This window comes from Hemicordylus capensis, chromosome 3, assembly GCF_027244095.1.
Source record: "Hemicordylus capensis ecotype Gifberg chromosome 3, rHemCap1.1.pri, whole genome shotgun sequence".
In the NCBI taxonomy this organism is placed as follows: domain Eukaryota; kingdom Metazoa; phylum Chordata; class Lepidosauria; order Squamata; family Cordylidae; genus Hemicordylus; species Hemicordylus capensis.
The window spans coordinates 177768966-177794194 of record NC_069659.1 but is presented as its reverse complement, the minus strand read 5'-3'; the positions used below and the strand labels follow the sequence as shown (position 1 = coordinate 177794194).

General features: G+C 45.1%; 1 long non-coding RNA gene across 1 annotated transcript in view; it reads left to right on the top strand.

The window, feature by feature from the left end:
* Positions 1–25229, top strand: part of LOC128351318 (uncharacterized) — a 48200-nt gene that overhangs the window by 1273 nt on the left and 21698 nt on the right. Inside the window, exon 2 of the long non-coding RNA XR_008319706.1 lies at positions 17244–17364. This is a non-coding gene — a long non-coding RNA (uncharacterized LOC128351318). The remainder of the gene's footprint in view (positions 1–17243; positions 17365–25229) is intronic.

Sequence of the window (25229 nt, the reverse complement as noted above, 5' to 3'; positions counted from 1 at the left end):
TTGCCACCAGCACTTTTGCTGGAGTTTTTGTCACCTACAACAGCTTTTGACATTCAGGCTTTTGCCTCATGCTTTTGCGACACTTGCTGCTCCTGCAGCTGTGTGCACCTTGCCACCAGATACAGCACCCCATGTTGCCTGAGTGTGCAAATGAGCTTGCTTTATGCTTGAGCTCCCTGTAGAGAAGGATTCCTACAGTGAGATCTAGGTACATATGACAAGCACCTTCTGTCTCGCTCTCTTTTCTTTCACCTCCTTTCCTCATAGAACAACTTGGAGAGGACTGCTGCTCTTGTGGTAGCAAGCATGACTTGTCCCCTTAGCTAAGCAGGGTCTACCCTGGTTGCATATGAATGGGAGACTAGAAGTGTGAGCACTGTAAGATATTCCCCTCAGGGGATGGAGCCACTCTGGGAAGAGCAGAGGGTTTCAAGTTCCCTCCCTGGCTTCTCCAAGTTAGGGCTGAGAGAGATTCCTGCCTGCAACCTTGGAGAAGCCGTTGCCAGTCTGTGAAGACAATACTGAGCTAGATAGACCAATGGTCTGACTCAGTATATGCCAGCTTCCTATGTTCCTATGTAACAACTTGGTAACGTGCCTAACCAAACATTCTTTCATTTTCTGTACCGCTATTAACCCTTAATAAAGTAACTCTTGTTTTCAAAGTTGTGTCTCCATCCACTTTCATTCCCCTTCCAGTGTGTCCAGGCTGGGGCTGCCTGTTCTTCCCAGCTCTTATTCCCAGCTGTTCATAGGACTGCACCATTTGATGCTAATTTTGCCCACTTGGGCCAAAACATAGTCACAGAGGGTAGTAGCTGACATGGCTCCCATAGACCTCATGACAGTGTTCCGTTCCTTTCTTTTAGGCCACCCAGTGCAGTTTAGAAGTGCCATTGAACACAACAGGGCTTCCCTGGGAGCAAGTATCATTGAATATAATGGGGCTTTCACTGTTGGGATGCTGTGGTGCAGCCCCCCCTGCCGCCACTGCCATCCCAGTAAATGGCTCTGGCGGTGCAATTAGCCTCCAGAGACCTGAATGCAATCCTGGCAGCCGTCATTGCTGCACATGCAGAAGCCAGCCCCGGTGGTGATGTGCAAGAGTGCAGTTGTGTAGCTGCTTAAAAGAGCATGTGCACATTTGCACAATGGAACTTAAAACTGTTTCCAGTGTAAGTCATGCTGCACAAGTGCAGGTGCACTGTTTTATGTAGTTGTGCAACTGCACTCTTGTGCAACATCACCAGGATTGGCTTCCACATGTGCAGTAGAACCAGCCAGTCAGGAATGCCACATTGCTTTGTGCATTATGTGGCTCATTTGCTTGCAGCTCACCTGCAGAAAGAACCACCAAAAATGTATTAAATGCAAGCACGCATCTGCCCTCATGTCACACACACATACACATCAAAAGCCCTTGCTGTGAAAACATTCAATTTGCTATTGTTATTGAATTAAAGTGTAACACGTTGTTTGCCAAGCTTTGGGAGAACCAAAGGGGAAGTTTCCGTGCTCTGTTTTCTGTCCCAAAGGTAGTCAAAATCCTTTCCTCTCAGCAGGAAAAAAGAAGAAGCAGAAAATGGAAATGATCAGAACGACAGAGTAAAAACAGAATGGAATTGTAGTTATCCACTCATCCTTATTTTTATTGAATGATGATTTGCTTTTAACCCTTGGATTCAGTCCAGTCTACTATGGGCACAGGGATCGCCATGTGACATAATGGACCCCAATCCCCCCAATCTCCGGTAGAGTGTCATTGCATCTGGAGGTGCCATTGACACACAAGGAGGTTAGGGAGGACTGGGAAGCCTATAGCCATTTCATATATCCCTCTACTCTCAGTCAAGGATTGTGACCACAGAGCAGGCTGAGGACAATGGTGGGTAGGAGGAAAGGAATCTGTTATACCCTATGGGAATCCCTCCATAGGCACGGCATCTGTGGTGGAGACAGAGAACGGGGGTGGAGGGGGGGGGAGATTGCCATGTCTGAGTTCTGAACCGAGCTCTGAGCACTACGACATGCAATTTTAAAAATGTGATCCACAAATTATATTAGCAGACCTTGAATTCTTTGTACACCATAGGTTCTTCATCCAAGTCATAGGTTAACTTTGGAATATCTTCCCATTGGAACCATATTTTGAATAACTAGTAAGTAACCTAACATGTCATCCACATGTAGGGAAAGTGGTTGAAATTATTTAAAGACTTTCTATGGGCACAAATCAGGCCCCTCCACTGTATCATCATCCCTTTGTGGATGCTGCCTTGAATATGGGAAATTTTTGGCTACTCCTCCCCACCCCCATCATCAGATTCAGGTAAGGCTGAATGTGTGAACATGCCTATAGGTGTGCACAAGGAACTGGTCGGCTTAGCCTCTAAGCTTTCATAACCCCTGATAACTTGACAAAGAGGCAACTTTTAACGTGGTGATTCTCTTTATTTAACGGGGGAGAGTAACTGGCCCTATCCACCCCCAGCACAGTACTTCCAGTGACTGTTGCTGGTGTCTATCTTATGTTTTGTTTTAGAATGTGAGCCCTTTGGGGACAGGGAGCCATCTTATTTATTTATTATTTCTCTGTGTAAACCGCCCTGAGCCATTTTTGGAAGGGTGGTATAGAAATTGAATGAATGAATGAATGAATAGTTAGCAGTACATTTCATGAATTCTTTTCATGCCAGTACCACTCTCCAGTATTTTTCTCTATTAACCGATTACGATATTGTTGTCATTTCTATTTCTATTTTTTATTCTGGTTCTCTGTGTGTCATGTATTTATGGCATTATTTTACATTTTCATAAACTTCTCAAATTGAGAACTGTGATGTTCTCAGTGAATGAAGTGTATGGGAATAGAACGAACCGTTATTGAGGGACTGTAGTTTCCAACAAACTTGTTGTCAACCTTAGTTCAATTATTATGGATTTCAGGCAGGCTTGGAATGTCTCCAGAGCTGTCAGGATAGTTTGGCTTGATTTTTGTGAATGTATGGATGCTTATCATTTTGATAGTGTCTCAGTGGAAAACAAGCTTAAAAACAACAACAACTTGCATTTCAAAGAAATGAGGGATTTTCAGTTTTAGTAACAGAGAGAATCCAAATTCCTTTTGCCCTCCTTCTTTGCTCAGGAAGCAATTTATGTGGTAAAAATATTTAACCTAGATAAAATATCCTGCTTTAGTCTTTGTTTTGATTATGTTATATGATCTGTTTTAGATTGTATCTTATGTAGGCTGCTTTGTTGCCAAGAAGCTAAAAGTGTACTATCAATATTTTAAGTAAATAAATAAAAATAAAATGCAATGAGATCAGGATAGTGGAAAGGGTGTATAGAATGGATATATAGTATGGAAAGGATTTGAAAGGATATATAGTAGGTTGTGATTGTGTGAGAGCACTTAATGGCGTATTGGGTACAGCACTATGTTTCCCGAGAATCTCAGTTTTAATTTTAATTTGAAAAAGGAAGTTTCTACCCCATTTGGCTTCCTTTATGGGCAATGCCTGTGAATATTTCAGAAGCCAACAAGGGTGGCTGAATAAGATTTTCCATGCTTGAGAGAAGGCTTTACATAACCCTGACCCTCCCTATCACTAGCAAAACTAGAATGAATTATGCAAATAATAAAGATTCAGAATAACTTATGTAAATGTGCTAAATTTCCATAATTATATACTGTTACAGAAGCCTGCATAGAATGTGGACTGCTTATGTGAAGTGTTTGTTTTTCATCATGGACTATATATTCCAAAATATGGGTACTGGGCTTAGGACAAATCAGTTTTCCAAGGACAAATCAGTTTTCCAACTGCGGCATGTGTGCTTCCTTGGTGAACACCACATGGTCATGAATTTCCAGGGGTTAGATGAGGATCCTATCCTAGACAGAAGCAAAAGTACTTTCCACCCAGAGGCAGAGTTTTCTATTGCAGACAACAACATTCCAACGTTGCTATCTATTGATATTGCAGAGAGGTCCAGAATATATGGGAGCTTCTGGCTATAGCAGCTCTTCACCAGGGGTATAACCATAATAGGGCAAGGGGAGACAGTTTTCTGGGGGGGGGGCACTGCCTGGGGGTGCCCAGAGGCAAGTCACATGACTGACTCCCCCAGCCACGCACCCACCCAGGCTTCCTTCAGCTGTAATCATCTTCCAAAATTGATGTGAGTGTTAAGACCTGGAGCTACCAGAACAGCATGCCTTTCTCTAGTACCATTAAATGACTTGCATCATCCACAATTTACAAAACCTTTAAAAATAATTTAGGATGATGTTCTATTGTGGCACATAGGGGTGTGTGTGTGTGTGTATAAACTATATTTTTTGTTACCACTATTCAGCCTCATTTAAGATTTCTTTACTTCAGGAGCTGAGCTTCAGTGAGGGGGGCCCCATTTTAAAATCTTGTCTCTGGGCCCACTCCAACCTTGCTACACCCCTGCTCTTCACATTCCTGCTTTTTTCCTTGGCCTGGCTGGCTGCCTGATTTAAGGAGAAATCTAACATGGTGTGCTCTAGTCCTCTAGTATTGAGGTACAACAGTACCTCCAGTGACTTGCTGGTGTGTATCTTATGTTTCTTTTTAGACTGTGAGCCCTTTGGAGACAGGGATCCATCTTATCTATATATTATTTCTCTGTGTAAACTGCCCTGAGCCATTTTTTGAAGCACGGTATAGAAATATAATAATAATAATAATAATAATAATAATAATAATAATAATAACAACAACAACAACAACAACAACAACAACAACATTTATATTCCGATCTTCCTCCAAGGAGCCCAGACTACATACTTAAGTTCTTTTCACAACAACCCTGTGAACTAGGTTAGGCTGAGAGAGAAGTGACTGGCCCAGAGTCACTCAGCTACTATCATGGCTGAATGGGGATTTAAACTCGGGTCTCCCCGGTCTGGAGGCACTACCTTGGTGTGGTTGTGGGGCTTGTGTGCTCTGAGGAAGGTGAGAGCTATGTCAGAGGTCCAACCATACTGGACAGGTCTCACCAGAGGAGCCAGACAAAGAGTGCCTCTCCCATCAACAATATGGTGAGACGTAACTTTGAAAAATCTATACCGGACCGGTCGTTGCCCGGGTCAACAAGGACCGCACCGGGTGCTATAGTGCCTGGACATCTGGTGGCAAGTGGGCAAAAGGACTCAGGATCTTCAGTTGAGCAACCAGGGCTGAACACAGCAAAGTTACTGGAAGAAACGTCGCTTAACCGAAAAAAAATACGAAAAATGCCAACAAGGAAATAATGATCTGCTTTTACAAGTCTAGTCCAACTAGAAGAGGTTATTTAAAAAGAATGTACCAGATTTGGAAAGAGAAGCATCCAGATACAGAAATAACAGAACAAAGGCTAGCAGACCAGAGAAGATTCATAATAAGAAATAAAGTATTCACAGGAGTTGAGCTGGAAGAACTGCAAAGAGCAACACAGGCTCAAGATATGGAAGAAGAATTACCACCAACTGAAGAAGTTGCTCAGGCGCAGGTGGAGGAGGTGTTGGAAATAGAGGATGCCACTGTTGCTGAACTGTTTCAAAATCAAAACCAGGCAACCTCCCCTTTGCCTTCACCTCAAATCCCAAATGCTGTTTAACAGAAAAGCAACAAGAACTTAAGCAAAAAATAACTGAGCACATGAACCAAACAACGACCAGGGTTCGACTTCCAGCTCTAAAAACAGTTGCCAAAAAACAACTTGCTCAGGTATTAAAAGATGTCAATGCTGCACTTGCAGAAATAACAACCAATAATTTGCAAGAAACAAACCAACTAATGTACAGTGCAGCAACAATAACAACACAAGAGCTCGGATATAAGATCAGTGGACCTGTAAAAAAAAGAAAGTACATCACCTAAATGGAAGATTAGATTAGAAAATAAAATCCCCAGGCTTAGATCAGATGCTAGTAAATTGAAAGTTATGAAAGACAAGAAGCTGAAGAATGAAAACACCAAACAGTATCTGATCCAAAAATACCACCTAGATTCAAGGAAAATGAGAGAAGTCCTGGAAATAATAAAGCAGCAAATAACAGCAGTGTGAAAGAAGATTAGCAGATATGAAGCCAGAATTACACAACACAGGCAGAATCTCCAATTCCAGTCGAATCAGAGACGTTTCTACCAAAGTATAGTAGGAGAAACTGCAAGAAACATAGAAACACCAAATAAAGAAGAAACAGTGCAATTCTGGGGGAAATTATGGGACAATCCAATAGATTATAATAAAAAAGCAGGCTGGATGAAAGAGGTCAAAAAATGTAACCAACAAATGCAAGATCTAATAATAACACCAGAATTAATAAGTGAAAGAGCAAAGAAAATTAAAAATTGGACTGCTCCAGGCGACGATGAACTGTATGGCTTTTGGCTTAAACACCTAACAAGCCTTCATAAACAACTATCAAAACAGTTCAATCACATTTTGCAAGGCGGTGATGTTGAACAATGGCTTACAACTGGGAAAACTCATCTCATCATGAAAGACCCAGCAAAAGGTGAAGTTCCAAGTAATTATAGATCAATAACCTTTCTACCAACCATGTTCAAATTATTAACTGGAATAATAGCAGATGAAGTGATGCAACACTTATTAACTAACAAACAGCTTCCAGTTGAACAGAAAGGAAATTGCCCGAACACCAGAGGCACAAAAGACCAGCTGCTGATTGACAAAATGATTTTAGAAAACTGCAAGAGAAGAAAAACAAATCTAAGTGTTGCATGGATTGACTACAAGAAAGCCTTCGATTCATTGCCTCACACATGAATACTAAAATGTTTAGAAACAACTGGTGTCAGCAAAAACATTCAGATATTTATTTTTAAAAAAGCAATGAGCATGTGGAGTAAACAGTTAACAATCAATGGTGAGGCACTTGGACAGGTTAGCATTAGAAGAGGCATTTTCCAAGGGGACTCACTATCCCCTCTGTTGTTTGTAATTGCCATGACCCCACTTTCACAAATACTAAACAAAACAGGCCTCGGATACCAAACACCTAAAAGATCCAGTAAAATCAACCATCTGCTGTACATGGACGATCTGAAGTTGTATGGAAAGTCCCAGTCAGAAATCGAATCACTGCTAAACACTGTCCGTATATTCAGTAGCGATATAGCAATGGAGTTTGGACTAGACAAGTGTGCTGCATTAATAATGAACAGAGGGAAAATAAGAAAAACAGAAGGAATAGAACTGCCCAATGGAAGCAAGATCAAGAACCTGGAAGAGAAAGGACATTACAAATACTTGGGCATTCTCCAGGCTGATAACATCGCACACACTGAAGTTAAAAGAAAAATTGGAAGTGAATACATCAGGAGAGTTAGAAAAATCCTCAAGTCCAAACTCAATGGCGGGAACGTCATACAAGCCATAAACACCTGGGCTTATACCTGTTATCAGATACACTGCAGGAATAATAGACTGGACCCAGGCAGAGCTAGAGATGCTGGATCGTAAGACCAGGAAAATCATGACCATCAATCATGCTCTGCACCCCCGCAGTGATGTCAATAGGCTATACCTCCCTCGCAGCTCAGGTGGAAGAGGAATGCTGCAAGTCCATCAAACAGTAGAGGAGGAGAAAAGAGGCCTTGAAGAATATATCAAGGACAGTGAAGAAGATGCACTTAGGATGGTCAACAACGCAAAACTATTCAACACCAATGAAACAAAGCAGGCCTACAAGAAAGAACAAGTCAAGAACTGAGCAGAAAAATGGAAAAATAAGTCCATGCATGGTCAATATTTGCAAAATATAAGAGGAAAATCAGACATCACCAAGACCTGGCAGTGGCTTAAGAATGGTTACTTGAAGAAAGAAACAGAGGGTTTAATACTGGCTGCTCCAGAACAGGCACTAAGAACAAATGCAATAAGAGCAAAAGTAAAAAAATCCACCACAAACAGCAAGTGCCGCCTTTGTAAAGAAGCAGATGAAACAGTGGACCACCTAATCAGCTGCTGTAAAAAGATGGCACAGACTGACTACAAACAAAGGCATGACAAGGTAGCAGGGATGATACACTGGAACATCTGCAAAAAATACAAGCTACCTATAGCCAAAAATTGGTGGAACCATAAAATTGAAAAAGTTGAAGAAAATGAAGATGTAAAACTATTATAGGACTTCTGACTACAAACAGACAAACATCTGCCACACAATACACCAGATATAACTGTAGTTGAGAAGAAAGAAAAACAAGTTAAAATAATCGACATAGCAATACCAGGGGATAGCAGAATAGAAGAAAAAGAAATAGAAAAAAATCACCAAAAAGAAAGATCTACAAATTGAAATTGAAAGGCTGTGGCAGAAAAAGACCAAAATAATCCCAGTGGTAATTGGCACCCTGGGTGCAGTTCCAAATGACCTTGAAGAGCACCTCAACACCATAGGGGCCACAGAAATCACCACCAGCCAATTACAAAAAGCAGCTTTACTGGGAACAGCCTATATTTTGCGACGATATCTATAATAACCAACAGTATTGATGATAATATTCAGCCATCCCAGGTCCTTGGGAAGGACTCGATGTCTGGATTGACAAACCAGTCAATAACACCTCTCTGACTGTGTAAACAAGATTAATTTTATTATTATTATTATTATTATTATTATTATTATTATTATTATTATTATTAGTGTCCCAGTGTTCATGTATACTACAGTGGGTTAAGGTAAGGATTTTGTGTGCTTGTCTGCTGAAGGAAGAGTTGCCAAATGGGTTGCAAGACTCGGAAAGTAGAATATGTTTAGAAGAAAGGTGGCTGCCAAACGTTTGACAAACACAGGGATTGAAGAAATTGCAGGCCTCTCTCATCACATCCAAGAATGTAGCTAAAGGTTCATTTAGTAACTGTGGATATTATCAACACAAAAGATATAAGAATTGTGATATGTTGCACAATGTATTTTGAGTTTGAAAACAGTGAGTTGGGATCTCTGTGCTGGAGCATTAACAAGTTTACAGGATCACCAAAAACCAACCTTCCTAAAATCAATTTGTGCATTAACCGATCCTGGTGAGTAATAGCATGGAGATTTTTTTTTTTTTAAAAGAAGCCCCCGCTTTTTTTTAAAAAAAAAGAAGTCTAGTGAATTGCTTTAAAGGGCACGTTTGCATGCTGCATGCTCTTGGGGCATATCTGACTTTTTCTAAAATGGAAATTCCCAGGCCAATTGATTGCTTAGGAGCCATGGTACAGTTCTATAAATTACATTCCCAGTTTTAAAAGTTCAAGTCAATTGCAGCAATCAAAGATAGTTTTGTTGAGAGTAAGGGGTGAAAGTAACCAACTTCTGAGCAGCTGCCAATTTTGAGCATCTGCCCTTATAAACATAGGCCACAGACCCACAAAATTGGCACTTGTTCTGTAATTGTTTCCATCCTGAGTAGCAATAACGTCAAGGAAACTGTTCTGCATTTGACTATTACAAGCTGGAGATAGTCCTTTTCCGAACTTCATAGGCATCACTAATACATTTTAATTCAGTAATTTCATTTTGGGAGTTCCCTTTCCCTGTTTTTGTTGCTGAAAGATTGTTGTTTGAGTCAGCAGTGTATCCCAGGAGAGTGATACATTCTATCAATGGATTCTGAACACTGCCATTTTGTATGTCAAATCTGCATCCATTAATTTTCTTGCATAGACTGCTTAAGAGATATTTTAGATATGAGAAACACAGATATATTTCTCTTGTGTTTGGAGCTGCAACTTTAAGTGAGAGTTGTCCTTTTTGTCCTGTGTAGGCAGTAAAAAGGCACATCACCTCAGGATGTGGTAACACCGAAAGGGTTTGGAAAATGCCTCGGGGCCTTATCACTGTAAATGAATTATGTGTGTGTGTGTGATATTATATGTAATATATGTAATATTTATGTTCAATATATGATAATCTATACATACTAGCTGACCCCGCACAGAACATCGCCTCCCATCTCCTCCTCCCGCCTGGTAGGGCTTTGCCCGCCGTCTGCCCACCTCCTCGCCACTGCCATTATTCCTCCCCACCACCGCCTCCTCTTCCTGACTGGCAGGGCTTTGCCCGCCATCCACCCACCTCTTCTGGCTGGAGGGGCTTCGCCTGCCGGCCCTCCACCTCTGCATCCTGGCCGCCGCCATTATTTCCCTCAGCTTCAATGCTGGAACTCTTGCGCGCTCTAGAGCATCTGCGCATTAGTACTTGATTGCTCCCCTCACCTCAGAGATCTCTCCACCCTCACCTGAACTGCACTCCTGCTCTTCCTCCATCCTTTTGCTTCCATCCCCCTCATCCTTCTTGGTCGTGGCTGCAGCATTCCTGCCACCTATTGGCCAAGCTGCAGCCCCCTATCCCCAGAGACCTCCCCACCCTCACCTGAACCCCGCCCCTGCTCCTCCCCCCAGGAGCAGCAGCAGCGGTTGACCAGGCCTTTCCTCTCTGCTGCCACCACCATGGCCTCGTTCCCCTCAGGCCACTGACATGCCCAGGGCCATCCCTTGCCTGCCTGCCTCCCTCTGACAATGGCCTAAGTAGCCCCAAACAGCAGCAGTGGTTGACTGGGCCCTTCCTTGCTGCTAGTGCTGCCATGGCCACTCATTCCCCCCAGGCTGTTGACAAGCTCAGGCCCATCCCTTGCCCTTCCTTCTGTCTCTCTTCCCCTCCCTTCTTTTTCTCTTTCTCTTTCTCTCTCCTCCACTTGCTCTTCCCCACTCTTTCTTCCCCCTCCCTTCATGTTTTTCCTCTCTTCCTCCCTCCCTGAGTTAACAGATTTTGTTCATCTTGTTTCCTCATTTAATTCACACAACGGCATCCTCCTTCTCCTGAAGGGGGAGACCCCTGCCTGCTATCCTTTTATATATATAGATTCCTCTCCTCTACAATCAAGAGCATCTTCCGACCAGTAACAGTTGCATTTCAACTGACCTTAACCATCACAGGCTCCTCCTCCTTATCTGCATAGGGAATCCCCACTGCCCAATCACCACAGTGCCACAGGCTCCTCCTCCCTATCCACATATGGAATCCCCACTGCCCAATCACCATGGTGCTTTTGCTCTCACAGGCTCCTTCTCCTTATCTGCATATGGAATCCCCACTGCCCAATCAGGTGCTTCTGCTTGCAAACTCTGTCAGCCAATCGCCTCCTTTCTACCATGTCCCCATGCATGGCCCGTCTTGGAGAATTAATAATGATATAAATAATTCTCCTGGGTGTGCCTTGGAATGTGTGTCCCAGTGCCCAGCTGATTGGCTAGGTGGCGGACGCACCTGATTGGCTGAGGCGCACCCAGGAGTATTGGTTGCCACGGCAGGCCTGGCTGTGGAGGCCAGAGGTGGCAGCGGGCCTGGCCGGGACACGGAGGCAAGGCCCAAGAGGGGGGAAAGAAAGGGGGGAGAAGTGGCGGTGGGGAGGAGAGGCAGCTTTGCCCGGAAGCGGAGACTGGGGCAGAAGGTGAGGGAGAAGAGCTAACCTCTGGCCCCAAAAAGCGCACAGATGCTCTGTGCAGGATCGGCTAGTATTTTATATATATATAACATCTGTGTGCTAGGACTTTGTTGCTCTCCTTGCCCCAACCACTGCCCCTGCTGTATTGCTCAGTGTCAGCCACCCCCTCTTAGCCACCCCCTCCCTCTTGCTTGGTCACTCACCCACTCCCCACTACTCACTCTCTGGCCCCCTCCCAGCCACTCGCTCACTCACTCACCACTCCCTGCCACTCATTCACTCATTCCCTGATTACTCGCTCACTAGCCCCCTCCCTGCCGCTCACTTGCTCACTCCCCTGCTTGTTTGCTCACTTCCCCCTCCCTGCTGTTCGCTCACACACTCGCCCACTCCTCACTCGCCCCGCCCCACTGCTCACTTGCTTGCCCGACCCCACCGCTCACTCACTCACTCATCCACTCGCTTGCCCACTGACTCATTTGCCCATCCTCTCCTCTCAGCTACTCGCTCACCCCATCCCTACCACTTTCTCATTCGCTTGCCCCCTCCTTGGCACTCACTCACCCCTCCCCGCTGCCCGCTCCCTTTCTTGCCCCCTCCCCGCTCACATGCTCATTCACCCACCCCTTCCTGCTCACTCACTCCCCCCTCCCCGCCACTTGCTCACTCACTGGTCCCCTCCCTGCTGCTTGCTCCCTCACTTACCCCCTACCCACTCCTCTTCCTTATCTGTTTATGGAATCCCCACTGCACAATTGCCATGGTGCTTCTGTTCTGTTGCAGAACCTCCAACTGGTAAAGCACTGTGTGGGCAGGGCTTGCCACGTACGTCCTTAGCATATTATATATAGAGACATATATTATATGTAATATATCTCTATATGTAAGGAGGGTGTGTGTGTGTGTGTGTGTGTGTGTGTGTGTGTGTGTGTACCCCCAAACTCACGTCTCTGGGCAGTTTTGAATAAATACAATACAATACAATACAATACAATACAATACAATACAATACAATACAATGCGGATGTGCACAAATCATGATTCAAAGCACAGCCCAGGCACTTCTGAAAGGGAGGACAGATGGACCTGTTCTCCTCCCTTTTAAAGGTGCCCAGGCTGTGCTTCGAATCAGTGATCAAACCACAATTCATGCATATCCCATATAGTATAGTAAAATGCAATGCAATATATACTGTGCAAACTAAATTTCTATCTCTTCTATCTTTTTATAACAAAATATACCATAGAACAATTTAGCAATATCCATTACAAGTAGAATTGAGTGGAAATATCACTTCCTTAAGTGTTTCTGAAGATTAGGCAGAGAAGTGAGAAAAAGCTCCTCAGATCCTCCTCCAAACAATGCAACAGTGACACTCCTAATGCTGCACTAATCCTATGGTGGAGGGACTATTTCCTTTGATCTCCCCTTCCCCCTGAAACCCAATGCACCTCCGAAAATTATGCAAAATTCTCAAAACCTGAACAAAGTTTTTTTAAATTGTTATTGTTAAATTTATATACTGCCTTTTATTAAAGCAACCCCAAGGCAGTTTACAGCAAATTTTATATATATATATATATTTATTTATTTATTTATTTATTTATTTATTTATTTATTTAACACAAGATGGTAAAAAAGACAGAATTAAAATATTAAGTGGGGGGGGGAAATATTAAACAAATCTGATTTAAAAATGTAAAACAAAAGCATAAAATCAATAAAAACTATAAAGAGCAGCAGCAGAGAATCAAATAAATGCCTGGGCAAAAAGCCAAGATTTTACACTTTTTCAAAAAGCTGTGATGGAGACCAAGGAGCGAATAGCCACTGGGAGAGCATTCCAGAGTCTGGGGGCAGCAACATCTTGCCCTCCCTTAATGAGGCATTGATAATCATCTCCAACCATCTACCTGCCCCCTCCCTGGCAGCTTTTATTAGCCATGAAGGACAAGGGTCAAGAGCACACGATGTCGCCCAGACACTGCCCAGGATCTTGTCCACATCCTCAGGCTGTACCAACTGAAAAGAATCCAATACAATAGGACCAGATGGTACCAGAGGCACGTCTGCCAGAACTGCCAAAACTCTGGAGTCCAAATCAGCACGGTTGCGAGCGACTTTATCTGCAAAGTGACACGCAAACTGATCACAGCGGGCTGTGGATGGTTCCTCCCCCATTACCTGGGGGGATGTGTGCAGCAATGTCTTAGCTGCACGAAACAGCTCCGCCGGTCTGCACTGAGCAGATGCAATGGAGGCAGAGAAAAAGCGTTTCTTCGCTGCCCCCACCGCCACGGAGTAGTCCCTAAAATGGGCTCTAGCCTGTGTTTGGTCGGATTCGTGACGACTCTTCCTCCAGCGTCATTCCAGCTCATCGCCCTAAGCTCCGAGGAAAACCAAGGAGCGGAATGGGCTCCACCAAGCCGGAGAGGGCATTTAGGAGCACCCGTGTCAACAGCCCGGACCATCTCTCCATTCCAGAGATCAACCAGGGCCTCGACAGGGTCACCAGCTCTGGACACTGGAAACTCCCCGAGGGCCTTCTGGAATCCAAGCGGATCCATAAGCCTCCGGGGGCAGACCATTCTAATCGGCCCACCAGCCCTGCAGAGGGCAGACAGAGCAGTCAAACTAAACCCCACCAGATGATGATCTGTCCATGACAAGGGAGTTATCTCAAACTCCCCCACCTCCAGATCAGTTATTCCCTGGTCAGCAAAAACCAGATCCAGAGTATGTCCTGCCATGTGGGTAGGGCCCAATACCAATTGAGACAGGCCCATGGTTGCCATGGAGGCCCTGAAATCCTAAGCTGCACCCACTAGGGGGGCCTCAGTGTGGACACTGAAATCCTCCAAGACAATAAGCTTGGGGGAACCAAGTTATATAATTTATATTATATAATATAAATATAAGTTATATAATTAATAAGTAATAATATTTATTCAAATAGTGATTTAAAAATATAAAAACTGTTAATACAATCTCCCCAAGTTTACAATAACAGAAGATTATTTAAAAATAGAAAGTGTGCAATCTCCAGTCTGCAATATGAAGAGGCTTGAAAAGTACTAATATATGTAATAGTGAAGATGAAGATACTAGATAAGATTGGTGAAGATACCAAATCAAAGCTCATGCTGAGGAGCAGTGCTAAGTGCAATTTCATCAAAACTAAATTCTAAAATTGACCCTACAAAACTGATGCTAGGGATTACGGCTTTCATGTGTGAGCCTTACCATGGTTACCATTTACATTCTGAGATAAGTACATAAAATGTAACACTAAATGACTCCTTTTAATTAGAATATTAGTATAGGATGGAAAAGAGCAGGGGGGAAAGGTGAATTCATGGTGGCTTAATAGTCACCTTAAGTGGTGCAGAGGGAAAATATCTGACTAACAAGCAGAAGGTTGCTGGTTTGAATCCCCACTGCTACTATGTTGGGCAGCAGGGATATAGGAAGATGCTGAAAGGCATCATCTCATACTGCACAGAAGGAAGCAGGGACATAGCTAGGGGAGAGGGGGCTGTGTTCATCCGTCTCACTGGCAGCCTCCCAGAGTGAGGGAGATAATGAAGAAAATAGGGAGAGATGGACCTGGAGGGCCTTCAGGAGCTGGGGCCCATGTTCTTTGAACCCTTTTGCTCAATTATAGCTATGCCTCTGGGAGGAGATGATGGTAAACCCCTCCTGTATTCTACCAAAGAAAACCACAGGACTCTGTGGGTGCCAGGAGTCAAAATCAACTTGACGGCACACTTTACCTTTAAAGCAAAATACACATAAAATAATACATGTAGAAAATAAATGAAGACTATACTAAGTTATTTTAAAAATATATTATTTATTTATTGTGTTTCTATACCGCCTGATATAGAAATCCCCAGGTGATGTACAAGTTTGAGAGATTAATAGCCGCAATAGAACAAAAAATACACTTAGCTTTTCAGTTAAGGCTGCAATCCTATACAGTGTACACACTTGGCAGAAAATCTGATTGAAACCAATGCTACTTACTTCTAAGCAGGCATGCATAGAATGGATTGCACTGTAAAGCCAAAAACCTCAAACATTACAATACACAGGTAGTCAGTAGGCATCAAACTCAAGCTATCCTCTCAGCTGCCCTATAGAGATCCGCTGCTGACAAAAAACAAAGACAACATTCCTCAGGGGGAATGTTTGAACCTCTCCCAGACAGCCTCCTGTGCTTCACTGGCCTTTCTCTAAGTCCACTGGTTGTACAAAATAGAAACTGCACATTTTGCTCTTTATCTCCGCTTCTACAAGAGCTAGAGCTTAACTTAAGAAAAGAAAAGAAAGCTGCACATGCACAATTGAATTTATCAGGACTTGCACTAGCAACTTAGGAGAGGAGAGCTGGTCTTGTGGTAGCAAGCATGACTTGTCCCCATAGCTAAGCAGGGTCTGCCCTGTTTGCATATGAATGGGAGACTTGATGTGTGAGCACTGTAAGATATTCCCCTCAGGGGATGGAGCCGCTCTGGGAAGAGTAGAAGGTTTCAAGTTCCCTCCTTGGCTTCTCCAAGATAAGGCTGAGAGAGATTCCTGCCTGCAACCTTGGAGAAGCCCACTGCCAGTCTGTGAAGACAATACTGAGCTAGATAGACCAATGGTCTGACTCAGTATATGGCAGTTTCCTAAGTCCTATGTTCCTAACTGAATAGCCAGAACTAATAACTGTAGGTCACAATCCAACATCAAATTAGTGCAGGCCTGCTCAACTTAGGCCCCCCAGCTGTTTTTGGACTACAACTCCCATAATTCTCAGCCACAGCAGCCAATAGCCAGGAATTATGGGAATTGTAGGCCAACATCTGCAGGAGGGCCGAAGTTGAGCAGGCCTGAATTAGTGTAATAAACAAAGGTGTAGCAAATTACATTCAGCCCATTGCAAAATTATCTGACCCACAAATTCAGATTCTCCATCAACTTCGTCACACATACCACAAGTTTCTTTGGAAAGGTTGCTTCTAATAGTCCAGTGTATTCTTACTGTAAACCACCTTGAGGGTATGGTTGGGCAGGATCAGTTGTGCACCTACATAATTTTGGTGCCCAGACTGCCCCTGCTGCGAAGCCCCCTTGCTGAGAGGCTCCCCTGCATTTGGGAGGGCCTCCTGTCACCACCTCGTGCCTGCCCCGCTGCGCCCAACTGCCAAAATTTACCTTAATTTTAGCCACCAATGTGCATGGCCATGGGGTGGCGGGGGGGTGGGGGGGTGAGCCGAGCAGGCCTCCCCTCACCCCATGGCAGCTGCAGCAGCAGTTGTGGGAGCAGCGGTGCTGGGCCTGCCTGCCTGGCCCAGCAGCCCTTGAAAACTGTGAGGCGCTCCAGTGCGCCCGTGCAGTTCAGCACCTCACAGTTTTCAAGGGCCACTGGGCCAGGCAGACACGCCCAGCAGCTGCTTCACCCAACACCACCACAGGGCAGGGGGAGGCTCCACCTCCACCCCCTGGGTGTGCACCTCCACCCCCTGGGTGTGCACATTGGTGGCTAAAATTAAGGTAAATTTTGGTGGTTCAGCCCCTGCGTAGCCCCCCCCCGATTCTTGGAGGGGCCCCCGGATCTTGGAGGCCACAGAGTGGGTCCCCAAGGTCTTGGGGTAAGAACGCCTCTGGGCTGGATACAAGTTTGACGGTGTGTGTGTGTGAAAATAAATAGTATATAAAGATGCTTGCTAACAAAATACAAGCCTGACCTAATATATATCATTCATTCATTTGTCTAGGAAGAAATTAATGAACAACCATGGCCCCATATTAATGAACATTAGGAGGCAGATGTGTACCTAGGTAATTTTGGAGCCTGGACATAAAGTGCTTTAGAACTCCCCACCACCACCACTGCAAGTAAGTATCACCCCAATACACACACACACACACACACACACACACACACCTTGACACACAGTATTTTTAACACATGGATTCTTGAGGGCACAAACAGCAACTGAATTCACAAGAATGTAAGAATGTAAAACAGGTCTATTTATGCAAATATGCATTAGCAGAAACATTTCAACATACAACTTAACATATTCCCATCCTACACATTTTTTTCCCCACTCCCTGCTTTGTCTCTAAAGCAGAGGTCTCTCTCGGCTGGCCAGCACAGGTCATAGTAATCACACCAACCGGCACAGTCAAAAGAGGATTTGGGGGTCCCCAGGGGGCGTGGAGGCCCTGGACATCCACCTGGAAGACCCTCCCAACAGAGCACTTCTGTTGGGAGGGAGCAGATCCTATGGCCCTCCCTATAGTGAACATGTGGAGACTAATATAAGGAGAATGTCAGACATTTGTTTGAAAATCGCCAGGATTGACTGTGTCTCTGAACTGAAAATATCTTCAGGAACAAACCTGGAGATTGTTGCTATGGAATTCGTAAAGTGTCCCACAGTTTTGTTGACATCATGGGCTTTGCACAAACAATGACAAACATCTTGTGACGTTCCATGGCATCTCTGTACTAAACTGAGTAGATTTTGCGAATGAGATTTAGAGCTTCTCATCTCAGTTCCTGCTTCGACACTGTGTTAATTGGGCCAATGAAGTAGTTTGTGTTGATGAAGCTATTGGTGGTGAATGGCTCTGATAATGAAAGCTCACTGCTGAATATAACAGACTGCTGTAGCTCACTGAGCATACACACTTCAAATTATTTTGCATATCCTCTCTCTGTTGTTGGGTGGTTGTTGTTGTTTTTAACCACAGATGTTGTATACAAGAAAGTTTAATGATTCTGGCTTGTCAGAGAACTGGGTCACCATATTGTGGCTGATTAGCAAGCTGTTTCTGAAACAATCTTTGCTTATGCATTTTTTGAAAGTTACTTTCATCCTGTCATAACTTCTGGAGGGCACAGATGTTCCCTTCCAATTACTCTTAAGGATAATTTAAATCTAAAGTATTTTAGATGACAACTGCACAGTGATGGTACACACATAAATCAATCTCAAAATGAACTTCCTTTTTGTTTTGAATTGCTACTAAAGGAAGGAAGGAAGGAAGGAAGGAAGGAAGGAAGGAAGGAAGGAAGGAAGGAAGAGACAGAACCTCCCTTGTTAACATGAATTTATAAATGTCTAGCCAATGTATGATGGCTAACATAAAATGCCAGGGATTGGCATTCATAGAATTCCAGGGATAGAATGCCAGGGATTTCGGAAACTTTTACAATTCCTTAAATGAATGCCAAGCACAATGCCAAGGAACGTCGTAAGGCCAGGGCAGATTTTGTTTAGTACCGTATTTTATGGACTATAAGACTCACTTTTTTCCTCGAAAAATATCTGCCAAAATTCAGGTGCGTCTTATATGTTTTAACAGTTTAATATGTTAAAACTCTGAAAAACTGGATTAAAATGAAGGTGCGTCTTATAGTCCATAGCGTCTTATAGTCCGTAAAATACGGTAATTCTTAACTCGATTGTGAGAAACTTTTATTAACTGAGAGTAAACACTAGGGATGTGCATGGAATCAGTTCAGAGGCCCTTTACGGTTTGAACTAGTTTGAAGGCGCGGGGCATACATTTCAGGGCAGGGGAGGGGGCCCTTACCCCTCCCACCATGTTTTCTCTGCCGGCTCACAGTGTCAAAAGTGTCAGTTGGGGCGGCAGCATACCACCCTGCTGTCCTGGTGTACCCAGAAGTACCCAGTGTGTATGCGCATGTCGGGCCTATGCATGCGCATGTCACACTCGGGCACGCACCTGATGTGCACACGAGTAAGCGCAATGTGCACACCAAAGTGCCTGGCGTGCACATTCGTGCTGGGTACTTCCTGGTACTTCTGGCCAAGGAGGACACCGGGGTGACAGGGAGGTATGCTGCTGCCCCAACGGGCACTTTTTAAATAAAGCATCCCCAAACTGCGGCCCTCCAGATGTTGCTGAACTACAACTCCCAGTGTCCCTAGACACAATTTTTTGTGGCTGGGTATGTTGGGAGTTGTAGTTCAGCAACATCTGGAGGGCCGCAGTTTGGGGATGCCAGTGAGGAAAATGTGGTGGGAGCAGTAAGGGCCCCATCCCTCACCCTCAAAGTTATGCCCCCCTCTTTGAACCTCCCCCCACCGGTTCCATGCACATCCCTAGTAAGCACAATCTCAAACATGATGGCCACCTTCAGATCTAATGTGGAACCACATTCCCCTCTCCCACAGCTCTCCAGTCCACATTCAGACATTGAGGAGAGCTGCCTCTATGCAGTCAGAAAGACTGCAGAGAGGCAGGGGAGCTGGCTGTGTGGGCTTCCTTCTTGGCAGAAGGACAGCCCACAGAGCCAAGTGGGTAAGAGTGAGGCCGGAGCTTCCTCACTCAACTTCAGTTCCATGAGGCTGAAAATGTGATGCCAGTGTTTGGATTTAACACTGGCACTGCAAAACTGGAGTTGAGGGCAGCCAAACTCCACTCTGAACCAAAGGTTCAGATTGGAGTTCAGGGAGGGAAACCACAATGTCTTCTTCACTAGGGATGGGCGAACAGGTTTGTTTCTGAACCTGTTCAGCATCAAATCAGTTCAGTTCAATGGTTCAATATCAGACCAATCTCCCCACTGCCCCCGATTCAATATTGAACTGAACCTCCCAGCCTGTTCGGGGGGTTCTAAGTTAAAAAAAAATTACTCACCCCCACTAGGGCCTTCTCCAATGCCACAGGAGTCTAAGGAGGTTCCCCCTCCCCCCGCTGACCTTTGTTAGTGCCCACATCACCTGGTTTGGGTGGTGTTCTGCCCATTCCAGGCCTCACCCCCATGGCATTGGCCATTTTGGAGGCTGCCGTGCATGCCCAATGGGCCTCTATATGGCTGGGTCATGACCCAGGCCATGCAGAGGCCCATCGGGCATGCACAGCAGCCTCCAACATGGGGCTGAGGCCCATAATGGGCCAAAGACCACCCGAAATGGGTGATATGGGCACCAACAGAGGCTGGGAGGGAACTCTGGAGAAGCCCCCCAGAGGGAATGGGTAATTTTTTTTTAAAAAAAAAATTAATCACAAACCCCCTGCAGGACCAGACCAGACTGGAGAGGTTGAGGGTGGCAAAACCAAACATGCCCAGTCCGGTTTGAGTCTGGACCAGACTTGCACTGAACTGGGCAACCTAGTTTTGTGCACACCCCTACTCTCCACCATTAATTCTCCAAACATCTGATTTCACAAATCCAGACATGTAGCCACAGAAACCAGAGGTTAAGGGACCTCCAGTTTCCCATTATGTCTGAATTCAGCCATTCTCTTCTATGGTTCTACATGTATGGCTCATGCCGCATAAAGGATTCATATGTAAAAAAATTCAGCATGTGCTCCTGATTCTTTTCTTGTGGTCATGTTCATATATTGTAAAGGGAGATGTGCCACATTTTATAAATAAACACTCTAAACATAAAGGGGAGTCTATGTGTTTTACACTTGGATGTCCTTAGCTTTAATTCAGCCAAAATTATTCTACACCTGGAAGAAGTGTACATGCACTTGGATGCCTCCCAAGTAGGAGGGGGGCTCATGGAGGGCAGTTTGCTGAGGGCTCCCTAAAACCGGGAGCTGGCCCCAAAACTATAATTCCTAAAAAGAAAATACTACAAATATATGGATATTTGTAGAAACAAATATAGAACAATTTGTTATGGGGCAGCTAACAAATCTATCCTATATAATAAAAGGCTAAGTGAGTGGCCGTGGCTTTGGAATGTTGGGGATCTGCGTCCCTGCCTCCCTGGGCTGTTCTGGGCCTGCGCAAAGCGCAGGCCCAGAAGAGCCCAAGGGAAACAGGACTGCAGACACCAGTGTCCCACAGCCACGGGCGGCCATTAGCCAGTTTGTGGCGGCGGGGGAAAGTGGCCGAGGTGGCGGCAGAGCCGCCGCCTCGGCCATGAGCTGCGGCACGGCGAGAGGAGGCCGAGGCAACCAGAAGCGGCCGCCCTGAAAAAGGCGAGGGCAATGGCGGCGGGGGAAGACCGAGACGGGGGACAGGGAAGCTGGGCGAGGTGGTGGCGAAGCCGCCAACGAGGCCCCCGCCCGCTCACAGCCGTCGCCCCCGCCTGCTCACCCGCCCTCCCAGCTGCCCAAAATCACCTTCCCCGCTCCCCCCAAAAAAAGATTAAGGGCCAAAATGGCCCATGAGAAGGTCGCCGCCCCTGCCTATCGCCCTCCCGCCCACCCAGCTGCCAAAGACCACCTTACCCGCTCCAGCCCGAGGGAAAAGAGATGAGCTCACAAGCAGAACTCCTCTCTGTGCTAAGTCACTGCTCAAACTGCCGCTATGGACGCAAAGGACGCCTATTGCGTCCATTGCGACAGTATGGGCAGCAGCTTAACACAGAGAGTAGCTCTGTTCCCGAGTTCCTCTCTTCTCCTTCGGGCTGGAGCGGGTAAGGTGGGCTCCGGCAGCTGGGTGCGCGGGAGGGCGATAGGCGGGGGCGGCCACCTTCTCATGGGCCATTTTGGCCGTTATTCATCCACACAACCCCCCCCCCCCAAAAAAAAGTATAAGCAAAATAAGGAAGAACAAAAACAGAGACAACAACAACAAAAAAAACAAAAAGAGAGAGGGGACAAGGGGGAAAAAAAGAGACAGAAAGAGAGAGAGAGAGACAGAAAAGACGGGATAGAAAGCTAGCGCCCGTTATCATAACGGGCTTAAAAATACTAGTATATATATAATATGCTAAGGACATATGTGGCAAGCCCTGACCATACAGTGCTTGACCAATTGGAGGTAACAGAGCAGGAGCCATAGTGATTGGGCAGTGGGGATTCCATATGCAGATAGGGAAGAAGTGCGGGTAGGGGGTGAGTGAGTGAGCGAGTGGCAGGGAGAGGTCGAGTGAGTGAGCATGTTGCGGGGAGGGGATGAGTGAGTGAGCGGACAGGGAGGGGGTGAGTGTGTGAGTGAATGAGCAGGGAAGAGACAAGTGAGTGAGCAAGTGAGCAGGGAGGTGGTGAATGAGTGAGTGAGCGGAGAGGAGGGGGTGAGCAAATGAGTTAGCAGTGGGCAGGGAGTGAGCGAGTGTGTGGGTGAGTGAATGGGTGGGCAAGCAGCAGGGAGGGGGTGAGTGAGTGGTAGGGAGAGGGCGGGCTAGTGAGTGAGTGGCAGGGAGGGGGCAAGTGAGTGGTGGGGAGGGGGGCGAGCATGTGAGCAGTGGGAAGAGGGTGGGCAAGCAAGCTTCCCGTGGGGAGGGGGTGGCTGAGAGTAGGTAGCTGAGACTAAGAAATAAAGCAGGGGCTGTGGGGGGGGGGGCAAGGAGAGCAACCAAGTCCTAACACACAGATGCTCTGTGCGGGTTCAGCTAGCAAAATTTTATTTTTTAAATAATTATTATGTATTATTATTAAAACCTAGGTTCCAACAGCTACATAACTAATTCTCTGAGAGGGCTTTGAATTCATGTTTCTGATTCCCCCATGCCACATGGCAGACTACCTTGAGAGTGAGGGACATTTCAAAAGCAAATTGTGATATGGTGTTAGCCCTCTTCAGACATTTTAAAAGCATAATGTTGTACACAATTACAGCATGCACAGCAGATCCAGAGGTCCCACCCCGGCATGTCACTCACTCCCCCTGCTGGCTGTTCATAGTTAAAACATTTGTCTGAAGAGGTAAGCACTGTAAACATGATGGCACCTGTTTCCATGATTGGTAGGCTGGGCTGCCCCAGGCTGCTGATTACAGAAGCTTCTCCCATCCTAACTATGGTTCTTTATATGAACACTGTGACCATGAGCAGCATGGGGAAGAGTGTGTGACACGCCAGGGTGGGACTTCCAGAAGTGTACATCGTGTTGCATGCAGGGCATGATTCTTTTAAAATGTCTGAAGAGGGCTACTGTCGTCTGTTGCTCAAATAACAGATATGGAAAATCTTCCTGAACCGGCTCAAGCTTTTGCTCATGCTTGCAGTGATGATGTAGTTTTCAATGTTATAATTTAGCTATTTGTATGCATTGCTAATTAGCTGCAGAAGTTATTTCTATTATTCTCAGGAATGATATCCAGCTTGAACATCCCAAGGCAAGAATAAGTAGTGTGTAGCTCTCTGTGTTCTGAAGAGACTAGTAGTCCAAATGCCCTAATTGGGGGTGGGGAGGACTCTGCAAGGGGTCTGAGGCTGAGATCACTTGTAAACATCCCTATTTTAAAAAGTTCTATAACACATAAGGTTCATTTACTGCCTAAGTTACAATAAGATAACCTTGATGCATTCTCTCTACATTCTCTCTGCATTCTCTCTACACCTTAACTATATTTGCCATTATAGTGATGAATTCAGAGTTTTCAAAATATTCTGCATTGTGAAAAATTGGCAAATATGTTTTATTAATACAGGCATCCTTATTGTCCCTCTTCACTGCATGTAATAAGTGTCTGGAAGCCGTGTGTGTGTGTGTGTGTGTGTGTGTGTGTGTGTGTGTGTGTGTGTGTGTGTAAAATAGACATATATTATTCTAATGTTATATATTCTGTTATAGACTGTATCTGTTATTCTGGAAGCAAAAGCACCTGCTAAAAATAAGATAATGATGAACTCTTGGTAACTTTGTAAATTAAAAGAAAGTTTTAGCTTGTCCCTCCTGCAAATAACAACAAAACACACACCAAAAACACCCAGTCTAACAAGGGCCTGTGCTGCTTGACTTCTAGAACCTATAGAATGTTGAGTGAGTCCATTTGAAAAGGTATAAGGGTCTGAGGATGTGTGCCATTGAGTTAAAAGTCATTTACAGAGAGCTTTCAAGAGGAAGTAAAAGCGGCAGGGGGATCTCTTTTCTACTTTACAAAAATCTCATTTTCCTACTTTCCAAAGACTTCCACGTGCCATGATACATAATGATAAAGCAGCCAGATCTCAGGCTGTTACTCTTCTAACACTGTACAGCACAGCAGGGGAAGGATTCAGAAGTAGCAAAGAAAAAAAGTGCCTTTTTTCCCTTTCCACACTGTGGCATGTGTGTAAAGTTTATTTTCAGTTGTTTTTATTTATTTTATTTATTTATTTTTACATTTCTATACCGCCTTTCGTTAAAAGAAAACCCCAAGGTGGTTTACAAAAATTAAAACATACAATAAAAGCAATAAAAACACCAAGCAATAAAAACACCAAGCTAAAAACATATCAAACAAGCATAAAAAACAAGACAACAGATAAAAACACACCGAAGCAGCAGTAAAAACGATTATGTAAAAGCCTGGGTAAAAAGCCAAGTCTTTAAAAGCTTTCTAAAAGCCGTGATGGAGTCTGAGGAATGAATGGCCACTGGGAGAGCATTCCAGAGTCTAGGAGCAGCAACAGAGAAGGCCCTGTCCCAAGTGCACGACAGCCGGGCCTCCCTCATTGTCGGCACCCGGAGCAGGGCCCCCCGAGATGTCTTCGTCAAGCGGGCAGCAACCCTTGGGAGCAGGCGGTCCCTCTAATACACCGGGCCCAAACTGTTTAGGGCTTTAAAGGTCAAAACCAGCGCCTTGAATTGGACCCGGAAATGAACCGGCAGCCAGTGCATCTCTTTCAAAATGGGGGTGATATGTTCCCAATGGGCAGCTCCGGATAAAACCCTCGCTGCCGCGTTTTGCACTAGCTGCAGTTTCCGGATATTCTTCAAGGGCAGCCCCACGTAGAGCGCGTAACAGTAATCCAACCACGACGTGACTAAGGCATGGGTAACCGTGGCCAGATCTGCCTTCTCAAGAAAGGGTCGCAGCTGGCGCACTAGCC